The sequence below is a fragment of the Natrix helvetica genome (assembly GCF_964273705.1).
Source record: "Natrix helvetica genome assembly, chromosome: 12".
In the NCBI taxonomy this organism is placed as follows: Eukaryota; Metazoa; Chordata; class Lepidosauria; order Squamata; family Natricidae; genus Natrix; species Natrix helvetica.
The window spans coordinates 12096254-12110443 of NC_138556.1; the positions used below are offsets into that span (position 1 = coordinate 12096254).

The window sequence follows — 14190 nt, forward strand, 5'->3', positions numbered from 1 at the left end:
CGCCTCTCGCCCGACTCGTCTCCAGGTGAGTAGTTGAACCCGGCTCGCACGCCCTCCTTTTGCCCGCTAAGCCAGCCTGCCTGGCAAGCCTTGGCGGGCCTCGCGGCTTTCCGCTTCTCTTTTTCTCTCTCTCCCACCCGCAGCTGCCTGTATCCCACCAGGCGGACCAAACCTGGTTCCGGGACAAACCAGGACACGACCACTTCACCCCCTTCCCCGCCGTGGTGGGGTCCGAGAGTCTGTGCTTAGAAGGCTGCACGCCGCCCAGCCGTCCCTCAAACAAGCCGGAAAGGTAAGCCCAGCTGCGCGAAGCTCCAGTCTATTCGGTACGCGCGTGTGTGTGTGTAGGTGAAAGTGGTCGAGGCGAACCCCTGGGAGGGTTTTGCAAGCAGCAGTTCCAAGAAGGGGGTTGCCTTTTTCTCGCGCTGCCCTTTTCCCAGTCGGGATCTGGGATTTCCTGGTGGTCTCCTCTCCATCTCCGCTCTTTAAGGATTCCGCCCCCTCCCCTCCCCCCGCCTTGGCTTCGGAGCCCCAACAAGCTGGGCCCTGGGCTAACTCAGGAGGAATCCTCCAAGGCAGATGTGAGCGGCGCCGTTGAAAGGAGAGCCGGGGGGGGGGGTCAGCCCAGAAGAGCAGGTTCTCCTTCCTTTAGCCGTTCTCCCCAGTCCCAGCCTGGCTGATTCATTGCCTTTCAAAGCGGCGCTTTAGGAATAAATAAAACCGACGCGTGGTTCAGCTCCTCGCACGTGTCGGGGCTTGGCAAAAGGAGGAGATGCTGAGGTGGTGGAATTTGTGCCCAGACACGTGCCAGTTTGGACGGCATCCATTCATCTGGGCGTTGTGGAGTGGGGGGGGGGGAGAATCAAGTTTTGCCCTCTCTCCCTTCCACCCGTTTAAGATTGCAGTAGTAGTAATCCCCTGATTGACATGGAAGGGGAGAGGGCGTTTAAATGGCCAATCCAGCTGCCCTGGAAAATTGTGGGGTTTTGGGGGGGTTGAGAGAATCAGAGCATAGCACTTCTGAGCGCCACAGGAATTTGAAAATAGCCCCCGTGCATGTTTTACTCGATTGCTTATAATCTCCACAATAGCCAGTTCTCCAAGGTTTCTAACTCCAGCTACTTTTTATTTGATATTTAAAGCGGATCCTTACTCTCAGCCTTTAAGAAGGGCTGCTTGGTGCTTTCAATGTGGATGCAAAGCCCATGCTTTTTTTTGGCACGGGATACCTGGCAAAAACCATGTTTTAATCTGGCGCATGGTTCAGATGCCATAGTAAGCTCTTGTGAGTTGCCACATTATAATAGCAATAGCCCTTAGACTTATACACCGCTTTGTAGTGGTTTTACAGCCCTCTGTAAGCGGTTTACAGAGCCAGCCACTTGCCCCCAACAAACTGAGTCTTCATTTTTCCCACCTCGGAAGGATGGAAGGCTGAGTCAATCTTGAGCCTGGTGAGATTTGAACTGCCGAACTGCAGCTAGCAGTCAGCTGAAGTAGCCTGCAGTACTGCCCTCTAACCACTGTGCCACTTTGGCTCTCTAAAGCTCTATAAACTGGGAACAAATGCAGATTGCTTTATAGTTTACTAAACCCCATTTTTAATCTTGCCCTCTTGAATCTTTAGTACTCCAGCCAAAGTATTCGCATAAGAGCAAACAGGCCTTTCAAATCACAAGTGGTTGGCTTAACTCTTCGCCTCTGGCTGGAAAGCATGTTGTCTACATTATGATTTAATGTGCTGTACAAATTAGCCACAAAAGTTTGTCAAAGCAAGGAGAGAGAAATACTCCTGGCACAATTTATTCCTTGATGGTGGCGTCTAGGCTCAGCAGACAAACCTTGATCGGGTATGTCTGTGAATGGGAGATCACCAAAGAAATCTTTAGCGCTTTAGGCTAGTCTAGAAAACAGAAATAGCCACAAATCACTTCTCTAGTGTTGCCAAGACAATTGCCGGGAATGTGTTTATAAAATCACCAGGAGTTGAGCTCCACTTGAAGGCGATTTGTCTTAATATGATATAACTGGATTATTTTTGCTTATATCACCACATAGTCATTCCTTTAGGAATGTGGAGTCTTTTAGCCAAGTCAGCATTAATCTTGTACTGCAGATGTTGAAGCTGAAAATGCAAGTGAATGACTTGGTTATTATGACTCTCTGGTAGCAGCAACAAAATTTGAATTGTGACCTTCTGAGTTGCAGCCTGGTGCTTTTAGTCTTTATCTCTGCTTTCTCCATTCCTGATAATCTCCGGATGTTGTGCCTTCAACTTCCAGAATTTTCAGCTAAGTTGGCTGCTGAATTCTGGGAGACGGTCCACTCATCTGGAGTGTCCCAAATTTGGGTTTGACTGCTGCCAAGAGTTAGTTGCATAAATTCAAGTCCAGAAAGCACACACAGATAACTGTTTCAGCTGGATTCATCAACTTCTTTATATACATAAGAATAGATGAATAAATGTACCATACCAACAGGTGGTTCTTCCAAGTAAACACAAGGAAGGAGAGTTACAGGCAAACACAAGCAGTTAGTTTCATTTCAGACAGAGACAAGCCCAGACAGACTGCCCAGTTTACTTTTCAGAACAGCAGACTGCTTATGCTTCTGTTTCAATTCTCTGCACGGACCCAGATCTGTTTAAGCTCCCATTCGCTGACTTAGTTGCTATACCTATTCATTGGCTGACCTTGTTCCCATGTCTCTCCCAGTCATGACTATTTTAACAACTGCCTTGTACTATATTTATCTATCCGGGGGACAAAAAATGATATTTTGGCTTCCCTTCTTGGGATTGTGATCTTTGCAGATGATCTGAAGAGCCACTCATTCGTCAAGTCCTCTTGAAAGATGGTGGAACTCTTGGCGCGTGGATTCTGAGCCTTGCCCACCATTCTACCATTTGTCTCTACAGGAAAGTGTTGAAGGAGCTGATGTGAAAAGCTGTGGCAAAATGTTCCTGGGTGTGGCCAAGAAAGCATACTGGAAGTGTGTGGCAAAAGGGCTTCTGGTTGGACAAATGGGAACTCCGGTTTGACTGTTTCAACTCTAAAAGGTTTCGGAGGAGCCGTGTGGCCTTGATATTTGGATTCTTGGTGCCAAGTCTGCCCAGACGATAGGTTGCAGAGCATTTTGAAACTCAAGCTTCTTATAGATGGAAGTGGAAAGCTCTGGGAACGCCATGCCATGAAGCAGCTGTGGCCGTTGGAGATTCTTCAGCCAAGAGTATAACCCTGGAGGCGACACTTCGTCTCAAGATCTTTCAGTGTAGCAAATTCAACCTGTATCTGCAGTAAGGTAAGTTACAGAATGATCATTTTTATGCATGGCTTTCTTGATTTTGTAGCTTGTTTAAATCAAAAATAGTCTTGCTAGTTTTTAAACATAAGCATGAGGGATGTGGTGGCTCAGTGGCTAAGATGCTGAGCTTGTCGAGCGGCAGTTAGGCGGTTCGAATCCCTAGCAGCACGTAACCGAGTGAGCTCCCATTACTTGTCCCAGCTTCTGCCAACCTAGCAGTTCGAAAGCATGTAAAAATGCAAGTAGAAAAATAGGGACTACCTTTGGTGGGAAGGTAACAGCGTTCCGTGCGCCTCTGGCGTTGAGTCATTCTGGCCACATGACCATGGAGACATCTTCGGACAGCCCTGGCTCTTTGGCTTTGAAACGGAGATGAGCGCTGCCCCCTGGAGTTGGCAACGACTAGCACATATGTGCAAGGGGAACCTTTACCTTATGGGTCAAACTACACATTAGTTTAAGGCTAAGTAATTTTAATTTAATCTACTGTATTGTGTAATTTTAGCCTTAGCTTAGCCTCTTTGAATGTGGATTTGTTCTTGAAATGTTGTGTATAGATGTATTATTGTGGGTTTTTTTGTTGTTGACTAAGAATAAAGCCTGGATGTGTAAATTTTAGAACATAGATTGTTTATATGTAGTGCCAATTCTGTTTCTGAAATTGTTTCTGTCCAATTTTCACAAGAGCTGTGTAAAGCGTTGAGTCAGTTTGGAGGGATTTCAGTGAAATCAACCCTTCAAATAAAATTGTGGATTTTAGTGTGTCAAAGTGAACAGAATGCTTTTGAATCAAAAATACATTTCTATTCTGGATCCGATCAAATCAGGCTTGGATCACAAATCTGAACTGAATTATAAATGCAAATCCGTTTTGATGGATGAAATCAGTGTGATGATATGTATTGGATCAAAGCTGATTAGCACCCCCTGGTTTTACTCTTGGTTTTTTTTATTATTATTATTGAACAGCCCTTTAGTTTAATTTTGTTTTCCTTTGGATAATCTGATCAGGCTCTTTTCCTTGACAGCCCCAAAAAGCCTGGTTTTGAAAAGCTTGAGAGGAAAATATCTCAAACTGTGATGTTGGTTTTGGAAGCCACAAATGGCTAGATTCACATGGCATGCTGAGCTTTTTGAAAACCATGGTTTACAGACCTTAATAGCTGAGATTCCCACATGACCTTAAGCCAGGGGTCAGCAACCTGGGGCTCTGGAGCCGCATGTGGCTCTTTCATCCCTCTGCTGTGGCTCCCTGTTGCCGATCAGCTCAACAATGGATAGGGCTTTCGGTTAGGAGAGGTAGGAGGAAAAAGGATGCCACGCTAGGAGGAGACTCTATGGTGGGGGAACTGGACTTCCAGACAGCTCCAGAATTGAACGGGGGGGTTTCCAGTTAGGATCTTTGTGGCTCTTTGAGTGTTTAAGGTTGACAAAACTGCATAGTGGCTTGGTACAATAAATCAGTTCCCCTTTGATTTTTGCTGGCTGCAAAACAATTACTTGGTAGGAACTGGGACCTCTGGTTCTTCAGAGCCATGCTGATTCAATCCAGAGGATGCCTCATTTTTTCACAGTGATTGACCAAATGTCTTTGACTGATTCACAAGCCCAGTGTGGCTGTGAGAGTAGGCACCTGCTTATGTTCCTTAGCAACAATTACACCCATCTTTGGATCCCACGGGTCCCATATAGTTGTTATGACAATTGCGCTATAGAAAGCTTTATCCTCTGGGGGCTTCTGTACTTCCTTGTCAGCTTCAGGTCTATGTAGATGCAGCTTATACATCTTCCTTCAGTTAAATCATGATCCTGCATTCATTGATTTAAAAAAAAGGTCTTAGAATGGCCAAGACACCTTGACAATTAAATCGGATCTCTTCTCTGCCTTGTTTTGGTGGTAGGAAAAGAACTTAAGAGTTGGGTAAAGGATTCAAGTTCCTGCCCCCAAAAGAGGGGTTTACAACTTGGAAAAGAGAGATAAAGTGAAAAGTAGAGAGTGATTAAGAAAACAACCGAAGACCAGTTTTATTTCATGCCAGAGGATGAATTGGTTGTGTCAGGCAACAGCTCCTATTATTGGGCCTCTACCCAGCATCATGGGAGTTGCAGTCCAGAGTATCTGGAAGGCGCCAAATTAGGAAAATTAGGTTCTTCTCGGGATATCCAGCTCTAGCAATGTAAAGGCTTTGCAGTAATGTTGGCTGACTTCTGTCACTCAACACCTTCTGTGTTCAGAGTTTGTGGGTGTTACAGCAACCTCTTTGAGTGGGGAAGACTCTTCAAAAGCTATAGTGCCACCATGGACAGCTCCTGGCTCCTTTCTTAACTGTTGCATTGCTGACAGCAAATCCCAGAATTGCATTGCACTCGGTGTCATGCTCATGCAATGATTCCTCTTACTTGTTCTTCAGAGATAGAGGCAGTGAAGCTCTCATTTTCACTGTACGACTTACTAGTGCTAGTAAGGTGCGAATGAAATGGTCCCTTCACAAGCCCAAGCCTTTAGTATTCGGCCCGGCTGATTCATACTCAGCTATCTCTATCTCACTGCTCTGTTTTGATCCATTTCTTCCCACTTGGGAGAGATGATTAAAGTGAAGTGGATTTTATAGATGGTTTTTTGCCATTGTAGAACTGGCAAAGCCGTTGCTTAGATCAGGCTGGGTTCATTTGTTGTTGTGAAGTTGCCTCTTGCATCTCCTCTTTTAAAGATAGTTTACAGATTTACAGATCGGAGTTGGGAGGGGTCTTGTAGGTCATCTAGTCCAAGCCCCACCCAAGCAGGAGACCGTGCATCCTTTCTGACAGATGGCAGCCTAGTCTCTTCTTGAAAGCCTCCAGTGTTGAACCTCCCACAACTTCCGAACCATCTCCCCTCTGTGGCAGCCCCTCAAATATTGGAACAACATTCAGGCAAACTCTGCCCACTGCCAGGAGTTCAATTCTGACTGGCTCAAGGCTGACTCGGCCTTACACCTTCCAACGTCGGTAAAATGAGGACCCAGTTTGTTGGGGGCAATATTCTGACTCTGTAAACCACTTAGAGAGGGCTGTAAAGCCCCATGGAGCAGGATATATCTAAATGCTATTGCTATAAGCTCTGAGATGTTTTCCAATTCTGTAACTCTTGAATGATCATAGGTTTTTTTTCCCCCTGTTCTGTTAACTGTTAAAGCTGCAGCACACCAGAGGCCATAATAGACATAAATTAGGATTTAGAAATTTATATGTTAAACCATTTACATCTATGTGTTAAAGAAAAACAATACTTGAAGTTGTTGAATAGTTGAGAAATCACATTATTTTCATTTATCCGCACATTTATAGAAAGTTTCTAAATCAATGTCCCATCTGCCTAAAACCAACCGAATGGTTACACATCTAACATCCAGCATTGTCTTATTATAATAAATTCATTATTATATACTTTATTCATTAAACATGAAACAGCCAACTGAACATTCAAAAATGCATTACAAATACCAGTGACTGGTGCTAATGGTTGATACGGTTTGCTGCCAGCGTCCTAGGTATCAACCAAGTACCTTCTTAAGACTGAGAGCATGTGCACCAAAGACAAATTCTTTGTGTATCCAATCACACTTAGCCAATAAAGAATTCCATTCTGTTCGATTATTGATGACTGAGTCTCACGGATATTGTTGGTCACATCTATGTCTTACTCCAGAGTGTCCTGGTTTGTTGTGAACTTCCTCAGAAAGCGAGATCATTTTCACTAAAGAAGATGCATTCCCTGGGAAGGAAATAGCATGGTTGACCATAGCAGCAAAAGCCTTAAAACAGGTGAAGACATTCACTTGGGAGTCAGTGCTTCCGGTGGTTGGGACAAAGGTGTTTCTTCCTGCTGTCGTATCAAGGTAAATTATTCAGCTTTATCTTTTGTCTCTTCAAATCAGTTTTCTCTAACCCAAGAGACTGCTGGAGGAGACAAGGTGCTGTGCCTCATCTAACATAATACACGATATCATTCCTCACTCAAAACGGGGCTGATAGAAGTTAAAATCCAAGATACTTGGAAGGTAGATTAGACAAAGCAACAGCTGAGCCTTATCTCCCTATTGACGTGATAACATTCAACACTCTCTGATATTTTTTTATCAAGTCTTTAACTTGCTTTAAAAAAGGAGTAACTTCTTTTTGATAAAGTTAGAAAGTCAGGGCAGTCTCGTTTTTTTTTTTTTTTTAGCTCTCACTAGCTAATATTTGGCTTAAGAATTGTTCTCGTAAGAATTGGTCTTTGGGTCTCTTCCTTTCTTAGATTAAAGTGAAGAACTGTTTGAACTCTTGCAGGTCAGGGTCTGCAACAGATAAGTGGCTACGTTGGCTTAGAAGCTAACTTCAACTTTTGATAGCAGTTAAATCAGTTTTCTTGTCATCTCTCTCTCTCTCAGTACAGTTCTGTTAAACGGACCGATCAGAGTTGGCAGAGAGGGCGTTAAAAATGTAAAACCAGGCCTGTTTAAAACTTGCTGTCCAGGTTTCCCCAAAACGCTACCGCAGGGAGGAAAATATGTACATCCTTCTAGCTCAACGTTTCTCAAACTCAGGAACTTTAAGTTGCATGAACTTCAGCTCCCAGGATTCCCCCAGGTTGAAGTCTATATAACTAGAAGGTCCTGAAGTTGAGAAACACTGCCCAGCTGTTATCAGATTCCAATAGTGGCATGATCACTAATCCAATGAAATTGGCATAGTTGCCTATTACCCATTTCTGTTCAATGTCTTCTCAGCACCATCTGCTGTTCAGGCTCAATAATCTCCTTTAAGGAATCTGCTTCTTTCCTTGTGTGATACCTTTCCTTTCTCTGTTCTGTTCCTTTGATGTTCTTTCAGTCCAGACATCTTAAATTTCCACAAAGCCTGGATTAGCTATACCATTATGTACACCGAAACAGTTTCCTGAGACAAATAGTTTTGAAGCACGTGAGAAGAAGCGGATTCATTTACTGTAATGGTTTTATTGCTGGAAGATTAGGAAAGTTTCTGGTGAGCTTTTTCCAGAAGAGGTGAACCATTGTTGAGTTCTGTACCTAGACAGAGGGTGTTTGAGGAGGTAATTCACAGTAGCTTCTGGTTGCTGGTCAAAACTGACAGAGTCTCATGTTTGGTCCCTAAGATTTGGACCCAAAATTCCCAATGAGCCCACCAGCCCAAGAAATATTTTGTCTGGCAGTAGCTTCTAAAGAACTTGGCTACCCCAGCCTTTTATCTTGTGATGGTCTTATTTCTTTTGTAGACAAAACTTGTGCCTTCTGTCTGAATTTCTTCCTTTCATTCTCTTGACAAAAGGAAGTAGGCATGTTAAGGGTATAAGCGCCACTGTTCAAAATGGAATTTGAAATAATGACCTTAAAGAAAGATGAGTAGTTATAGTGCTTGTAGATTCTTCTTCTCCTTCTCCTTCTTCTTCTTCTTCTTCTTCTTCTTCTTCTTCTTCTTCTTCTTCTTCTTCTTCTTCTTCTTCTTCTTCTTCTTCTTCTTCTTCTTCTTCTTCTCCTCCTCCTCCTCCTCCTCCTCCTCCTCCTCCTCCTCCTCCTCCTCCTCCTCCTCCTCCTCCTCCTCCTCCTCCTCCTCCTCCTCTACCACTTTGGATGTCAAGAGATACAAGGTTCTGGTTTTTGCTCTTCTGGATTCTGAATTAATTTTTTAAAATAAAAATTTATTTTTAAATGGGCAAAGAGTGACCTTGTAGAAAAGATCTAAAGGTAGCACAACTATTTTCCATTTTTCCTGCCCTGCCCACCTTTCTCCAGGAGCACCCATGATGGGTCTGATGTGTTGAAAGGAATATTTCTGGATCTGATGAATGAAGTGACCAGTGGGGGAAATCACCTTTGCCATCCTACTCCATGTTTCCAGGTGAAAGACAAGTTCACACGGTTATCCTGTCCTGAAAGCTGGAGCAGCCAAGTGAAAATTAATGGTATGATTTTTTTTTTTTTAAATTATCCCTTTTTTTACACTCTTCTTTGGAAAATGAGACACCATATACGACCGAGTTTCTTCAACTCTTTATTTTAGGCGTTTCACTCCTTTTGTAGACAGATAAGTGCTTTTACTAGTGGTAACACAGAAAGGTTTATTTGATAGTTGATTCCTTTCCACTTTCTTGACAATCCTAGAAAACATTGGTTGTTGCGTGGCCAATTTCTAGTGAACAATTACTGTTTTTTTTATATTTTTTTAAGCAACTGGCAACTGACTTCTCATTTTCATCCATGGTGCCTTCCTTCTGGCACTGACTAATCTTCCTGAGGCTTTGTCCAAATAGTCTTTTCAAAGGGTTAGGATTCTAGCAATGACAATTAAATGGAGCTGATTGAAGATCTGTTATTTTCCATTTGAACTTTTTTTTTCTTTTTCTAGAAGGAAAAATGATTGAAGAAACAACAGGGAAAAGTGGGAGAGATAAAGAGAGGGTAGCGTATCATCAAGGCACTTTCTTAAATACTTTAAATAAGGTCATGACTTCTCATCCAGAGGTATCAATAGCAGACGAGACGTGGGGAAGATAATAATTAGATTGGTGGCTTGTTTTGAATTGTTTGGTTAATTAATAATAGGGGACTGTGGTTTTTTTAAGCAAGGAGAAGACCACTTTATCTTTCTATGGGGGAGATAGTAGATGGTATAGATATGAGAGCAGCCGTTGAACTTTTGACATGAAATATACTTCTTCAAGGAGAAATGGAAGATTGCTACTAGGGGTTGAATCAATGCCAGTTTTTCAACTACAGTTTTTCTGTCCTTTGGAAGGCAGATGAAAGTGAGGACATAATTATCCAGATATGGCCTGTGGTTTCTTTATCCCCTTCTTTGTTACAAAATCTAGGGAGTAATTGTTTGAGTTTATACCTAAATGCCCAGGGATGTGATGAGTCCTGAGTTTGTTTAATTCATTCATTCATTGTATATGAATGAATGAATGGATTGGTTCAATTACAGAAGCAACTCTGGACAAGCCCACACATTGGGATTAAAACCAACAAAATTATAACAATATGGTTCTTTGCCTATAATTGTAAGCCGTCATACTTTATTTCAGGGAAAAATTCATTTCTTTCCTAATTAGGGAGAATAATACCCCATCAACATAGATAGGATTGAGCCAATTGTCTATAGAATATTAAGATCTGAAAGAGTGTAGATTTTGCTTGCTATTTTAATATTTTCAGGCACAGTTTAGTAAATTTGGGGGATCAAAATAGTCTGCTGCCGCCCATCTGTTTTGTCTCCTGTGTAAGGACTACAGGATCTTCCAGAGAAATTTCATGGCAGGTCTGAGAAAATCATGGGTGTCCCTCATTCTATGTTTATTGTATCTGATAGGTGAAGATTGGATCAAAAGTCTGGTTTGGTATTAGCAGCTTATTCATGATGAAGTCCTAAGTTTATGCTGTCAATTTATCTTCTAGTGGGATTCCTGTGGTCTGCTCAGGTTGTGTTGCGGATAAGTTGCGAGTCCTCATAGGACCAAGTTGTGCTTTGTGATATAGCTGTTTTGTTTTATTTATTACGTTATTCAACATATATGCTCTTTCCTCTCCTATAAAATCTCCCTTATCTAGCAAGGGATATCAAAGGGAGATCAAGATTTAAAAACAAGAGCATCTGATATCTTTGGGGTTGTTGGCTTTATGTTGTGGGAATTGAACAAAAGAGAAGATCTGTACGAATGGCCATACATATAGATGTACGTTTCCTTCTGGCTTTTGGTAGAACTGTGTTCTTGGATTGGATTGCGAGAGATTAAAATCCCCTGAAGGCAAGGATCATGGAACGCTTCCATCTATTGGTACAAATGGAAGCTTCCATTTTAATTGAATAATTCGGCACATGTGTTATAGCTTTAACCCTGTTCATCCTGTTAACAACAACCTGTTAACCAACTTTGCTCTTTTAATCCCTGCTCATTTAGTACAGGTAATTCTCCATGACCACAAGTGAGCCCCAAATGTATGTTGCTAAGTGAGAAATTGGTTAAATAAGTTTTGCCCCATTTTACGACTTTTCCTGCCAACATTTTGTTAAGCGAATCACTGCAGTTGTTAAATTGGCAACATGGTTGTTAAGTGACTCTGGCTCCCCCCCTCCCCCCCGGTGACTTTACTCATCAGAAGGTTGCAAAAGGGGTCCCATGACCACCAGGGCACTCTAACCGTCATAAATGTGAGTCGGTTGTCAAGCATCCAGATGTAAACCATGGAGATGCTGCAACGGTCATGAGTCACTTTTCCCCCCAGTGCTATCGTGTGTTATAACTTTGAACGGGCACTAAGTGAACTGTTGTAAGCCGAGGACTGCCTGTACTGATAGATGGGACACTTTAATCTACAGGGCCCTACTGTAATGTGGATTTTGCTTTATCTGTTTTAATTCAATGTAATTTTAGAAACGAGCGATGAAGTTTGATAAAAGTTAGGCCAAAGGCCAAGGAATTTATCCAACCCAATCAATTTTATTATGCTGTGCGTTGTGTCCTTGTCAGCTTTCCAAGCACCTAAATCATCATGTTTAAACATTGCCTCAATATGCATTCCCCCCTCCCCCCAAATGATGGCCTAGTGTCATGGCTTCCAATCCAGTTAAACTGCATACAACATTGTGCTGATTTATGAGCCTAAGGAACATAGCATTATATGTGAAAATTATGTTGCATTCCACAGAGCAGGGAAGATAATTGATAAACTGATTGTGTCAGTTTAGCTCTTCCTCTGCTTGCATAGTTGAAAAGATTTGTGGTCTGGGGTAGATTGGGGGAGGCGGGGTAAGAAATGGGATCACGTCAATTTCTCCTCAAGCCAAATCTTCCAGATCCCTTCTGGGCTTTCAAATATGAGAAGATTTGGGTCACTTCCAAAGAGCGAACTTATATATAGCTTCGTAACGTAATAAATAACGATTGTGCTCTCCAACAATACGCGTTGAGGACTATTCCATAAAATGTTCGGTTGTGGTCAAATTTGGCACTCCACCTACCATACAAGGTAATGCCGAAGGAATCTATCCAAAATGTTTTCAAAATGTCTTTCGGGCTCATGGCCCAAAAAAATTATCTCTTTTTGCACGGGAGTGCAGATACCAAAGCACATACTGTGCATACTAACAGGAGAGAGAGCATTAGACAGTGAAAATTAAATCTCAGCTTAAAGAAATCAGTGACATTGGGTTCAAGGCCCTTGACCAGTCTCTGTGCTGTTGTTAACCCAAGGGAGGAAAACTCCCAGAATTAATATGGACTGGATAGAATAGAATGTAGGATAGGATAGAATATAGAATAAGATGTAGGATAGGATGTGGAATAGAATAGAATGTAGAGTAGAGTAGAATAGAGTAGAGTAGATTAAAGAATAGAGTAGAGAATAGAATAGAATAGAACAGACTACAATAGAACAGAACATTTTGTGACATTGCATAGAGTCACAGAATCTTAGCACAACTCATCTGTTGCGTTGTGCTCTCTTTTTTGGGATGGGGGTACTTAATGTGTATGAAATCTTGAGAACTATTGTTAGGATGCCATGAGATCCTTTGCAATGTTTTAACACGGCTTTTTAAAAACAAAATCTTTGCAAGAAGAATCAGAACACTTCCATTAGTTAACTACTGATAGCTGTCAAAGGTCCATCTTCGAGGAACTAAACTGCAGGGCGACACGATTCCAGAGCTGTCGGACGATTTAAGTTGGCTCTCCGAACTTCGCACGTTCTCTTGACAGGAGGATGGCTAACCTTGGTAGACAGGTTGTGAACGTGGTTCTACGACACTGAAAATTGGTGTTTGAACTTGCAAGATTCCTTCATGTATTTCTCAGGCCCAAACATGCAGTGTCTCCTACTTGTAGCTTGGGAGATACAGTATGTTCCCTGTGGGTGTGCCATAGCAGAGGCAATTAAATGCTTGCTCATTTTCCCATCTGACGGCTGATGAAGGGCTGGCATAGTTGCTGAACCCACACCGCATAATAGACATATATCTATAGACTTTGACACAACCTTGTCAGTTAAAGCAGGAGTCACTGCTGTTTGCACCGAGGAATGTTGGCAAATCCTATCAAATGGGCTTGTTGACTAAGAGAACTGCTGTATTGTCTTTGATTCATGCATCTGATAAGTTAGACTTTCAGCCTTCTCTCCGAGCTGAGGTCATGTCTCCATTCAGTAGGGCAACCTGAGAACTCATTCTCGTGTTGGCACACAATTTCAAGTTTGGACTCCCCCCAGGAAAAGGATGCTCTGGGAAGAAGCTACAGGAGATGCTTGCTTGTCAAGATTCTATGGTGCACTAATAGCAATAGCACTTAGACTTGTATACCACTTCACAGTGCTTCGCAGTGAGTGGTAGGTTTCAAAATTTTTTAGAACCTCTTCTGCCAGCCATGTGACTGGGTGGGCATGGCCAACTTGTAAAATGTGATGAAACTCACTTAACAATGGTCATGCTTAGCAACCAAAATGTTGGCTCAGAAACTCTGGCATTTGAAGCATGGAAATCTTAAAGCTGTCAAGTTACAAGACCCTCGCACCCCTAACCCTTTAGAAAAAAAAAACCCCAGGGGGGTTCAAACTTGACAGCTTTAAGACTTGTGGACTTCAACTCCCAGAATTCCTCCTCTCGCTCTTCATCTTGATGATGTGCGGACGGGCAGGGGGGAGGGAGCTGGAACCGGTTCTAAACGGCACTGTAGATTTGTGAAACCTCTTCTATAGAAGAGATTAGAACTGGCAGGAACCCAGCCCTGTTCACAGTGCTTTACAGCCCTCTCTTAGCAGTTTACAGAGTCAGCCTCTTTCCCCCAACAATCTGGATCCTCATTTTAGCCTCGGAAGGATGGAAGGATGAGTCAGCCTTAATATCTTTCTCCGG

General features: G+C 42.6%; 1 protein-coding gene across 1 annotated transcript in view; it reads left to right on the forward strand.

The window, feature by feature from the left end:
• The window catches only part of CEMIP (cell migration inducing hyaluronidase 1), a 139571-nt gene that overhangs the window by 1299 nt on the left and 124082 nt on the right, over positions 1 to 14190 (forward strand). The gene's annotated exons all lie outside the window — the stretch shown is intronic.